Here is an 11,553-nt window from a genome sequence, read left to right on the forward strand (position 1 = left end):
TTATGCGGAGTATGCTGCGCCACGGGTTGGCTAGTATATAATATAATATAATATAATAATCTATACATTAGAATTTATTTTTACAGGTGTTCTGTTTTTGAAGATTATCTCCGTTCTTTTTGGTGCCTCCGTAGTATCTGTAATCCCTTAGTTTTAGTGTTATCTATGAATTTCAGATATTTACTAACTAAAATCAATATAATTAACATAAGTTAGAAAATGTAACAGTCCAAATACAGACCTCAAAAACTGTACTGATGACCTTGCACTATCTGTGGTATTCTCCTTATATCTTTACTTGTACGTCACTGGCAAATGACATGAATTGAAACTTAATTTTGCAAGTTATTTCAGTTTCTAATTTCAAGTTTTAAAATTAACCTTCAGAGTGGAAGATTTGCTGGCATTTTGAAAGTTGAATTACATGATGTTGTATGCTTTCTTTTCTTTTCAAAAACATTCAACAGTTTGGTTTGGCAATTCTGTTTCTCATAAAACATTTTGGTAGCCTAGGTATACTTTATCTAAGACTTCCCCATCTTCAAAATCATACTTGACTTAGTGGTGCCAAGATAACAAACACATCATTAATTTGAGTAAAATAATGGAGGTGGTTATAGGACTGAGGATAAAGAAGACAGACCACAGTACCATCTATCTACATTGGAGAAGATGCTGTTGAGAGGGTGAACAACTTTAAACCTCTTGTAGTGACTATCACTGAATAGTCTTGCATATTCTAATTAGAGTTGATGATTAGCAGACATAATACATCTTTGTTTGTTAGTCATTCAAACAAAAATATAAGTAATACAATATGTATAAGTCATTACTAACCCTCCTCTGTTCTGTTTCTCTTCTTAGTATTATAATGTAGTACTTAGTGCCACTGCTCTATTGTCTAGTTGTTCTTATGTCCACTGTAATGTCATCTCAGAAACTGGGAGCATTGGAATCATTGGATGGAAGAATTACATTATCAAATTATCCAGCCCAGCACAGTTTCTACTATAGAATACACTGTAGGGGGCGAGTGGCTAGCTGGCCAAAGTCCATAGGACTGTGAATGAGCCTGAATGTGTCTTTCATCCTCTCTCTTACAATTGACCATGGACAATCTAGAGGTTTATTTTTTCCAGGGATGCTGCTGACTGTAGTTTTTGTTTTCCTCTACTCTGTTGTCAATTGTGATGCATTATTTAGAAAAAGGGTGTCAAGAAATGCTACTGGGGCTCCTTTATACCAGCAGCAATACACCTGCATAATGCCTCACTGGGACTGTGACAGCTAAGTCAGAACCGTTCATTCTTTTGCATTTGTGTTGCTTTATAGTAATTCCAATGTATTAAGACCAAAGTGTGTGTATTATTTATTTATTTCTATTTATGTATTTATTTTTTAAAGCGCTCCTGTAAAAAAAAATCAAAATTTCTTCCCGGGGACAAATAAAGTTATGTCTATCAACAATTAATTCATATATATTGCAGGGCTCCATTTGTAAATCAGGTTTGAACCACTTTGTTTTACGTCTTTATGTGCACTCTTTATGTAATTAGTAAAGTATGCCTTTATATCTACCTGTGAACTTCACACAACATCTAGTGTCTACACTACACTCCACTCCACTCTGTGAAGAGTGCTATATAAAAATTGAATTGAACTGAATAAAATTATTTACACTTTACACATACACACAGTCACATGTTTCTATAATAATATATCTAAATTATATATTGAAAACACTATAATGAAGACTAATGTTTTTTGTTGTCTACTGTAATATTTGGAACTATGTTATTTTGTTTTTGTCATGCTTAGATGTTCCAGTGTGAGCAGATGCATCAAAATAATTTTAATGAACCTTCCATACATTTCATCCTTCAACCTATCTTCCTATTCCGCACAATGATTGCTGGGATAATTTAAATAGAGTGTTATAGGCTCAATTAAATTTCTATAAATGCTTTCCTGGCTTTTAAGATGTTTAAGAGGTCTATGAAAGTTTAAAGTAAAATATACAGAAGTTGAATGAGGAACTGGTATGTCTACATTTGCATTTATGTATGTTAAGTCTTCCCTTAAATTAACTAAATAATTTATGGATTTCAATTTGGAATGAAAGTAAACAACATCTTAACATTATGACAAAACAGTGTGATGTTCTATCATAAAAATGATTAAATTGCAGTGTTATATTTTCTGAATCATTGTTGCAAAACCTATAATCGCCTCTGCAAGTATTGCCAACCCTGATAAAGAACAGTAAAAAGTGTTATACAAAATTTACCTTTTGGTGAATTACCTTAATCTCTTTTTCCATCTATATCTTACCTTTTTAAATTGATCAAGAGTGTGTAGGAAGTGTGAAGCAGTAACCCATTACTTCCTGTTTCACTGTGGTATAAATGTGAGGTGGCTAATTTTTTTTATTCATCAAAATGTGAAACATGAGAGCACAAAATTCAAATGAAAAAAATGAAAAAAAAAGTGTGTTTTGCCCTTCATATGTCAGAGAATGGTGCCACACACATGTGCACTGGAGGCAGCTTAAAGGCTTGGCTAATGATAATTTCTCACGGGAAGACAGGACGGTGCTGTTGACTAACACCTTTTCTCTTCCTCCCTCTGAAGACTGGAAAATTGACGGCTTTACCACCCTTGACATCACCTCCCATGTTCTCTTGCCTGGACCTGCCTCTTCCTGCTGGAAGTCATTATCAGTGGAAGCTCCACCATCTTTTTCTTTTCTTTTCAATGCATTTATAACTATGTGTTTTGTTTAAATTGTATGGGGTTTGCCGATGGATGCCCCAACACTTCACAGTTGTCTGTGTACTGTTTTACAATGGCTAGAACAAAAATACTCACCTGAAAATGCTCATATCTACAGTTCAGGCAATAATTAAAAAGTTCAGTTCAACCAGAACCATTATCAACTTGCCTGGAAAAGGACTCAAGTTTATTTTATCCATACACACAGTGAGAATGACGCCAAGAGAAGTAAAAACAAAAAACCTAAGAATCACTGTTGGAAAAAATACAGAAAAAAGTAGCATATTGGGGTCACCAAATCTCCAAAACTACCATCAGACACCACATCGATGCCAATAGATTATTTGGAAGGTGTACCAGAAAAAAATATTTAATTATTTAACCACAAATGTAAGAGCCTGGAGATAGCTGAACACCATTTGAACCTTGACTGGAACCAAGTTTTGTGGTCAGATGAAATGTAAATTAAACTTTTTGGCAACAAACATTCAAGATTAGGTTTGGCGTAAAAAGAAGGATGACAATAACAGAAAGAACTTGATCTCCACTGTCAAGTTTGATTTGACATGCTGTGATTTTGCGGGGCTTGTTTACCTCCAAAGGCCCTAGGAACTTTGTTAGGTTAGATGGCATCATGGACTACATGAAATAACAGGTGATTTTAAAATTTAATTGCCAAGAAACTAAAAATGGGTCATTGTTGAATCTTCCAGCAGGACAATGATCCAAAACACATATCCAAATCAACACAAAACTGGTTAAAGGAACACAAAATCAAGCTTCTGCCATGGCCATCTCTGTCTCCAGACCTGATCCCCATTCAAAGTCTGTGGGATGAGCCAAAGAGGAGAGCGCACAAAAGAGGACAGAGGACCCTTGATGACCTGGAGAGATTCTATAAAGAGGAGTGGTGTGTGATTCCATTCTCTATATTTTCCAGCATTACAAGATGTTACAGCAGATGACTCTTGCTGTTTTATTGGCAAACGGAGGTCGTACAAAGTATGAAATGCATGGGTGCTAATAATTGTGGCATGTGTGGTTTTGTTAAAAATAATTATTTCTTGGTGAGGGGTGCCAATAACTGTGGAGGGGAGACTATATATTTATCTTTGATATCAAGCAATTTAGCTCAATTATATTTACAAGGCAAAATCTTCAAATTCACTTTACAAACTTGACAGAATCTAAAGGACAACATAAAGACACCAGAGAAGATTTGATATAAAAAGTTCCAAAAATGATTCCTTGTGGGACTACTTCTTTTTGCATGTAAACATCTGTAATAGATTTGCTACTACCTTAGTGAGTCAAGTTATTAACATTAACAGATAATAGCCATTCATATAATCGCATATGGCTTTTAATTAAATTGAGCAAACCTGGTGGTACTGCTCTCATTCCATTATTAAATTTGCTAAACAGAAAACTATCTTAAAACAGATTTCATAACATAATTATTGGCCATTTTGCACCAGAAGATCAGCAACCAAATAGATGTCCTTTCCCAAAGATGTATATTAATTTAAGGAGAGTTATGTATTTATTGTTTTGAGAAAGAATTATGCATGTAACAATTTCCATGCCAAAAAAAGATTATTAGTAAAATTTGGTAAACTCTAATTTGTAATTAAATAGTCACTGATTAAAAGAAAATGAAGTTCTCAAGATTATTAACAATGTTGTGTGACATACAGGGCCAAATGAAATGAGGATTTTCTAAAAATTGCTCATCTTTTTTTTATTTTCCATCTGTCATTTATGATAGTCACATTAACTGAAGACCATCACCATACCTAGGGCTAAACAGAATGTGCTTTGGAATAACATCTGTTATTCCAAATAAACTCTGCAAACAAATCATTAATTGCTTTAAAAATATTAGCTTTATCAAAACATTAAAGGGTAGGAAATAAAAATGGAAGCTTAGAGGTAAGTAAATACTCCTGTAAGACTTTTTGAAGCCAGTTGTTCAGTAATGTTCTGGATTTATCAATCTTTTTTTATTATACATTTTGGGAAATTTAAATGATTTCTGATTTATTACATATACGCCCAGGTACTTTCACATTATTTATTATTAAAAATTGCAATTTCATGTGTTTTGCACAGACACATTTTTTCACATTTAGATAAATTAAGTTTGAAACCAGATGCAGATGAAAATTTGTTAATCAAATCAACTGCAGGAGCAAACTGAAATTGGTCTCATCAAAACCTAAACAGCCAACCGTCAGAATTATTTAAAATATATCAATCAATCTTCCTAACCCACTAATCCAGGGCAGGGTTGTGGGGCAGCTGGAGCCTATCCCAGAAATCATCTGGTGCAAGGCAGGAATAATCCCTGGAGAGGGAATTACTGCATGGCGAACACAAACACACACACACACTAGGGTCAATTTAACAATACCAATCCAGCTAACCTGCATGTGTTTGGAACCTTGGTTACCTTACCCCTGCAAACCACTATACCACCCTTATTTAAATATATAATTAGAGTAATTCCATCACAATAGAAAACAGGAAAGGTGCAACTGGACATTCTTACCCATTTTTCCATATACTGGAAATCTCTAGTACTGGGATATAGAACTATGCTGTTTATAAGACCATCACTGGAGCTTTGCATTTCCATAGATACATGAAATGTACATTTAAAACACACCTTGACTAATAACATGGATATCAAAGAATTGTTTGGGATATTAGGAATATGTCAGTACCAATAGATAGTGCAATAATAAATTTACAGTAGTATTGAAAGGAAAAAATTTAAGTTGAACAACTAAAAGGATATGTTATAGGCTTATCCTTGGAAGATATAATAAAAAATAACACTTTTTTTTTTCTTTTTTATTTAGGGTTAATACAATAACACAAGAATTAATTTTTTGTAAATATATATTAACCAGCAGTAGTATAGTTAAGTGAAATCAAAATCATAAATAAAAGCATTACTTTCAGAATACTTAAGGCAACAATAACAGACATCATATTTCCAGGCTAATATGTTAAAGGAGCAAACATCTGACTCTTCTAATATACCAACCACTTCTTAAATGCAATGCTTTTTAAAATGTTCTTAAAATAAAACATATAAAAGCACAAGAAGCAGGGAAACTTTCTAATTATGTTGATGACCAAATATTAGCTAAGTGGATGTATCAGGGAACATTAGCATATCTTTTGCATATAAAAATTAAGTTATAGATAAACCACACAAGGTTATAATTCTACTTGTATATTTCAACCATTTTCTGCTATATAAAGACACTAAGGTGCTTTATTTAAATGAAGATCTGAATTAAAACAATATGTATACTAATTTTTTCACTCGCCTTATCCAGCTTAGATGGCTGAGGTGACTGGATACTAGCCTAGTGGAACAAGTTCAAAACAAATCACATCTTATCAGAGAAACACTATGATCCATTATTATTATTCAAACATTCTCTATTTTATTTTATATAAAATTGCTTATGTTGATAAAACAAAGCTTTCACATATAGAGCTTGAATGAAGTTACACATTCAGAAACTACACTTTTTCATTGCTTAATATTAAAGGAATTTAATATATTAAATGAGTTTTTTCATATGTTCCTTTTTTCCTCTATTATATATTGCCAAGTTTGTATAGTGTTTGTCCATTCATCCATTTTATAACCCACTTAAGAACATCAGGGTTACGGGAAGGCACTGCTCATGTGAGTTGCGCTGGGGACAAGGCAAGATCAATGCTAGATGGGACATGGGACTTTCTAAACTGAACAATGCAGTTCAGGGTGGCAGGGGTCATATTTAAAAGCCAACCTCGGATGGGACACCAATCCACTGTGGGGCACATTTGCTCACACCCAGAGTCATTCATACTGGGCCAATCTATAGACACTATCACACACCTCCTTGGGATGGTGGAAAAATATTCAAAATGACTACCTGATCAAAAATGATTTATCTACTGCCTATTGGGATTGGGGATAGACATTCTTATATCCAACATAAATTGCTTCTAGATTTTCAAATATTACACTTAAACAATACAATTACCTATAATTTATTTATTTTTTCTAAAAGTGAGAAGATAAGAACTCACTTGCCAGTTTAACTATAAATAAAGTTGTCTATCCTTCTGATACAGTACATTTAAGAAGTTATTTTGTCAAAACAATAAAATTACTTATAATTTATCTATTTTCCAAAACTTACAATATTATAATTTACAATCCAGCTTAAATATAAATACAGTTGTCTGGCACAGTAGATTTAAAAAGTTATTTTGTCAAAGCCCCACCTCTGAAATGCAATGTTTCTGTCCACTTTTAGCCTATTTACTTTTAGAACTGGTCTTGACTGAATTTATGCACAACAATTGCATAAAAAAGTATGTTCCTTAAAAAACATTTTTCCATCATCAATAACAAGACAACATTTCAGGAAACCAATGTTAACCTACACAATCATTTTTAATGTTGGCGCTTAATAATTAGGACTGTGCACATGAAACCTTCTGCCTGTCCATCCATTTTGTGAATCTGCAACATTTTTAAAATCCAGACTTTTCAAACAGTGAATTTTAAAACACAACAACAATTGTAACAAGTCTAGTGTTTATCCACCCCTGATCCTTTAGGGTAACAATATACTTTCCTATGTTGCCTTTAAGAATTTCAAGATGACAGAAGGCAGGCAGGCACTCTTCTTAATTGGATGCCATGACACTATTGGTCCCACTTTGTGAAATGTTTTCCTTCCTTATCAGCTCATCTGTATTCACCTCTTTCTCACTACAGCCTTCGTGAGAGATGCTCTCCTTCCTTTTCAAGAACTCTCCATTGTTGATCTCTCCACAGTCATCTACTGAAATGCTTTCTCTCATTTTCAAGCCCTCCACTTTCATCTCATTCTCACAACAATCCCCATCCCATGACACATTCTTTCTTTTCAGGTCTTCGGAGAGTGTCTCTTTCTGCTGCATCTCCTCTGATTTCACCTCTTTCTCACTATAGGCCCTGTAGGAATTCCTCTCCATTCTTAATGGGCCCTCCATTTTGCTGAGTTTCTCACTGCACCCTCCCAGAGAAACACTTTGCTTCTTCATATCTTCCATTATGACTTCTTTTTCACTGCAGCCACATTGGGAGATGTGCTCCTCTTTTTTCAGATCCTCCATTCCAGCTTCATTCTCAGGGAGCCCACATGTCAAACCCGGCATATCATGGACAACAGGAAAGTCATGGGCTGCCAAGTTGCGTCTTCTCCTACTCATGATCCATATGTGACCTGCCATAGCAACTCCAGCTGCCACAAGCATCATATGAATAGTTGGCAAGTCAAGCCATTCTACCTCTGGAATCTGTGACAACAGAGGCTCCATCATTTCACTTAAGAAAGTCAATTGTGGCATATAGCTCAGCACAGTGTCAAAAAAGGCAGACATTATGATATGGGCTCTGCTAATCTGAACAGCCACAGACGTGGAGAAAAAAGCAACAAACACAAGTCGTTGATGAAGTTCTGAAATGAAGAGCTTCAGAATCATAATTCATTTATACTGACTCCTGTTGCTATAGGCAACCCTGTAAGCGTCCGCGAGATGTGAGTTTCGAAGAGATTACAACCTTGGTCATTGGCCAATTGCCATCACATAAAGCAGACACTCCTAATGCAATGTAGTGGTGTACTTTCCTTAGTTATTTTATAATTTCGATCGTTCAATATCAATATGTAAATAGTAGTTTCAAAGGATGAGCGATCGCGTTTCAAAGACTCTAGTCACGCGATATGTGCATCTTACTTAGGAAGTTACTCTGTTTTTTCCGTGTATTAATCTGAATTCTAAATTTAGCGGTTCAGCAGAGCAGAGCATGGCTTTATCCGATTTTTAAGTTAATGTGTCCGTGTAGAGTTTTGTCACCTGTGTTCACTTACAAACTTTCCTGGGACTTCAGTTTCTTCCACATCTTGAGACTTTTCTTGTTACACACGACTCTTAATTCCTTTGTTATTGCTGAGAGGATTAGTTTGTTCGAACGTACTTATGTCCAAATCAAGCGCCTCACCCAGTTTTGACTCCTGACTTGCGCCTATGCTGCTTGGGTGTAACTCCACATTTTAGAACGCGAATGAATGAATACCGTGCGATTTGGTTAAATAGAGGTGCTTGGAAAAAGACTTGTTGAAAACGTGAGCGATTATAACAACTCCAATGGCATAGTGTTTCCTATATAACATTTTTTTTCATTTTCACACTGTCATTGGAGTATTTTCTTTATATAAGGTTGTGCCTTAACTTTGATCGTTAGGAATTTATAGATACCAAAAAAACACATCCTTCACAAAATGTTTTTATTGCGTAATATCCAGTCCATACAGGTATTTGTACGCATGCGCACTAGTGCGTGCCGAAGAGGTTAGCATTTCTCAAGATGGCAGAGAACTGGAGTCCTCGTAAGAAGGCTAGAGTTTGTGTAGTTTATTACTGTTTTATATCACTAGCTGTTAATTACTTTTAAATTAATCGTACAGGGTTAGAAGTTGACATCGTTCTTCTCGACCCCCCGACAAAGTCAATCCATTACAAATTACTTTTGTTTAGAGAAAAGGGCAATAATAGTTATATTAAGACACATAATGTGTCCGTCTTATGATGGAAGTTTGTCACCCCCCCCCCCCTTTTAAATTAATGTTCGAAACTGCGTTGGTTGCCTTATAGCAAAGGAGTTTCTTTTAGTAGAAATTAAGTGGGTGCAAGTTCGCATGTGAGTGTTAATGGTCGTAGTTTTCCAGCATAATGTCGAACTGCCGTGTCCGCTCTGTGTATTATTCCTTTCATCTCGACGATTTCTTTTATGGTACATCAGTTAGTGTGTTGCTCATCATGTCTCATTTTATATCGCATTATTTTACATGGTCCCTTTTGTATTATGTACGTTGTTTTTGCTTCAGTTATTCGATGCATAACATTCATTAATGCTATCACTTGCTCTTTGTAAAGCCTTTTCTATTTTTCTTTAAATACCTCTCCACACGCTTTGCAGTGCCAGCTTGCTTAAAGATGAATGCAAATGTTTTGGGCACTCTTGGAGAAATATAACATTAACATTTGTAGCGGGGTAATTATTTTACCAGTCAGACAAATAAAACAAAGTCTTATTTTCCTTAAGGGAGAAAATCTCAGAGTCAGAAAAGAAAACGTGACAAGCCTGTTGCCGTTAAATGAGAATATTTTAATATGTAAAACATGAATTCAAGTGTTAAGGCCTCAGCTGTAGTAACAAGTTGAAATGACAAAACGGGTCTTTTTAAGTTAAGCAACCCTTTCTGTCTAGGAATAAAAAAAAAGTATACAATTCCAAAGCTCTTGTTTTACCTTGGCGCACTGAGTAAATTAATTGAAAAAGCAGACGAAGTTCTGAGTGACAGGAGCCCAGAGTTTAAGTTGGTGAAAAATAGTATCAATTAATCAAAAACTAGGGCTAGGTAAGGAGAAATATACATTAAAGACCATGTGCAAAATGAATAGAGGGAGGTTGTGAACAACACTGTCAAACACAGAGTTGTAAGTTGTTTGAGGACTGGACAGAACTAAATGTTAGCAGTCATAGTAGAAATGATGGAAAGAGAAAATAAATCTGTAGTCTTTGTTTTTGTAACATTGGTCCATACAATATCTGTTAATTGCTAATTACACCTACATTTGTTTGGCAAGTTCATCTGTAAGCAAAAATCAGTCTTGGATATACAGTAATCCTTTTTTGATACTATAGTAATTGATTTTGATATTATTTATCTTTTGAATTTCAGAATAATTTTGATAACGTACACTGTGAAGAGTTGTGATCAAACTAAAACAAGTGGGAAGTCAAAGTGTGGTGTATAGATGGGTTCAAAACTGGACCAAATCCAGAAAGCAGGAGGTTATATTGAGTGGAGTATTTTTAGAATCCGGCGATGTTAAAAGTGGTGTCCTTCAGGGTTCAGTGCTGGGGCTGATGCTTTTTTACATAAAGAATCTAGACAAGTATATATTCAATAAGCTGGTTATGCTTGCAGATGATACCGAATTAGGTAGAAGAGCAGATAATGCCAAATAAGCTAAATTGTTACTTTGGGACTTGGGACAGCATGTTGGCTTGGGCAGACACTTAGGAAGGAAAAATTTGAAATTTGAATACACAATTGGAAGGTTTAAATTTGAAAGTGCATCTTATGAGAATACATGGGAGTCATTATTTCATGCAAATTACTTTATGCCTTTTGTGGTTATTTGAGCGTTAGTGGGGTCAGACATTTTATGTGTTTGTTGATAGAGAGCATTCACTTCAGTTGAGTGGCTTTATTTTTTCTTATGGCACTGAGTGGAAGTGGTGTAGCCCAGTCTTGGCCACATAGCTTTTTAGGAACTAGTTGTACGTGTCTATTGGCCAGTAATGCAGTTTGAAAGCCATTTATTCATCATTTGTATAGGTTTACTATTCTTAAGTCACCCAACATCTGCAAAGTCCTGTGTGCTTATGTAGCTGGTCAACATTAAAAAAAATATTAGCTACACTGTTACTTGTTAATCTGTGTACCTGGCCCATTCCCACAAGAGTCAGCTGCTGGCCTGCAAATTCTTTATCAGTTATTTCTATGTTTGTTCTGGCTATATTGTTGCTGACTTTATGGTGTTGTCAATCATTTTTTATTGTGGTTATATGATGCCAAGACATTTGTGCAAACATTCCAGTGTTTCAGTATTTCTCTGTCATTGATATTAATTAGCAAGTGAAGTTTG

This window comes from Polypterus senegalus, chromosome 13 (assembly GCF_016835505.1).
Source record: "Polypterus senegalus isolate Bchr_013 chromosome 13, ASM1683550v1, whole genome shotgun sequence".
NCBI classification, from domain to species: Eukaryota; Metazoa; Chordata; class Cladistia; order Polypteriformes; family Polypteridae; genus Polypterus; species Polypterus senegalus.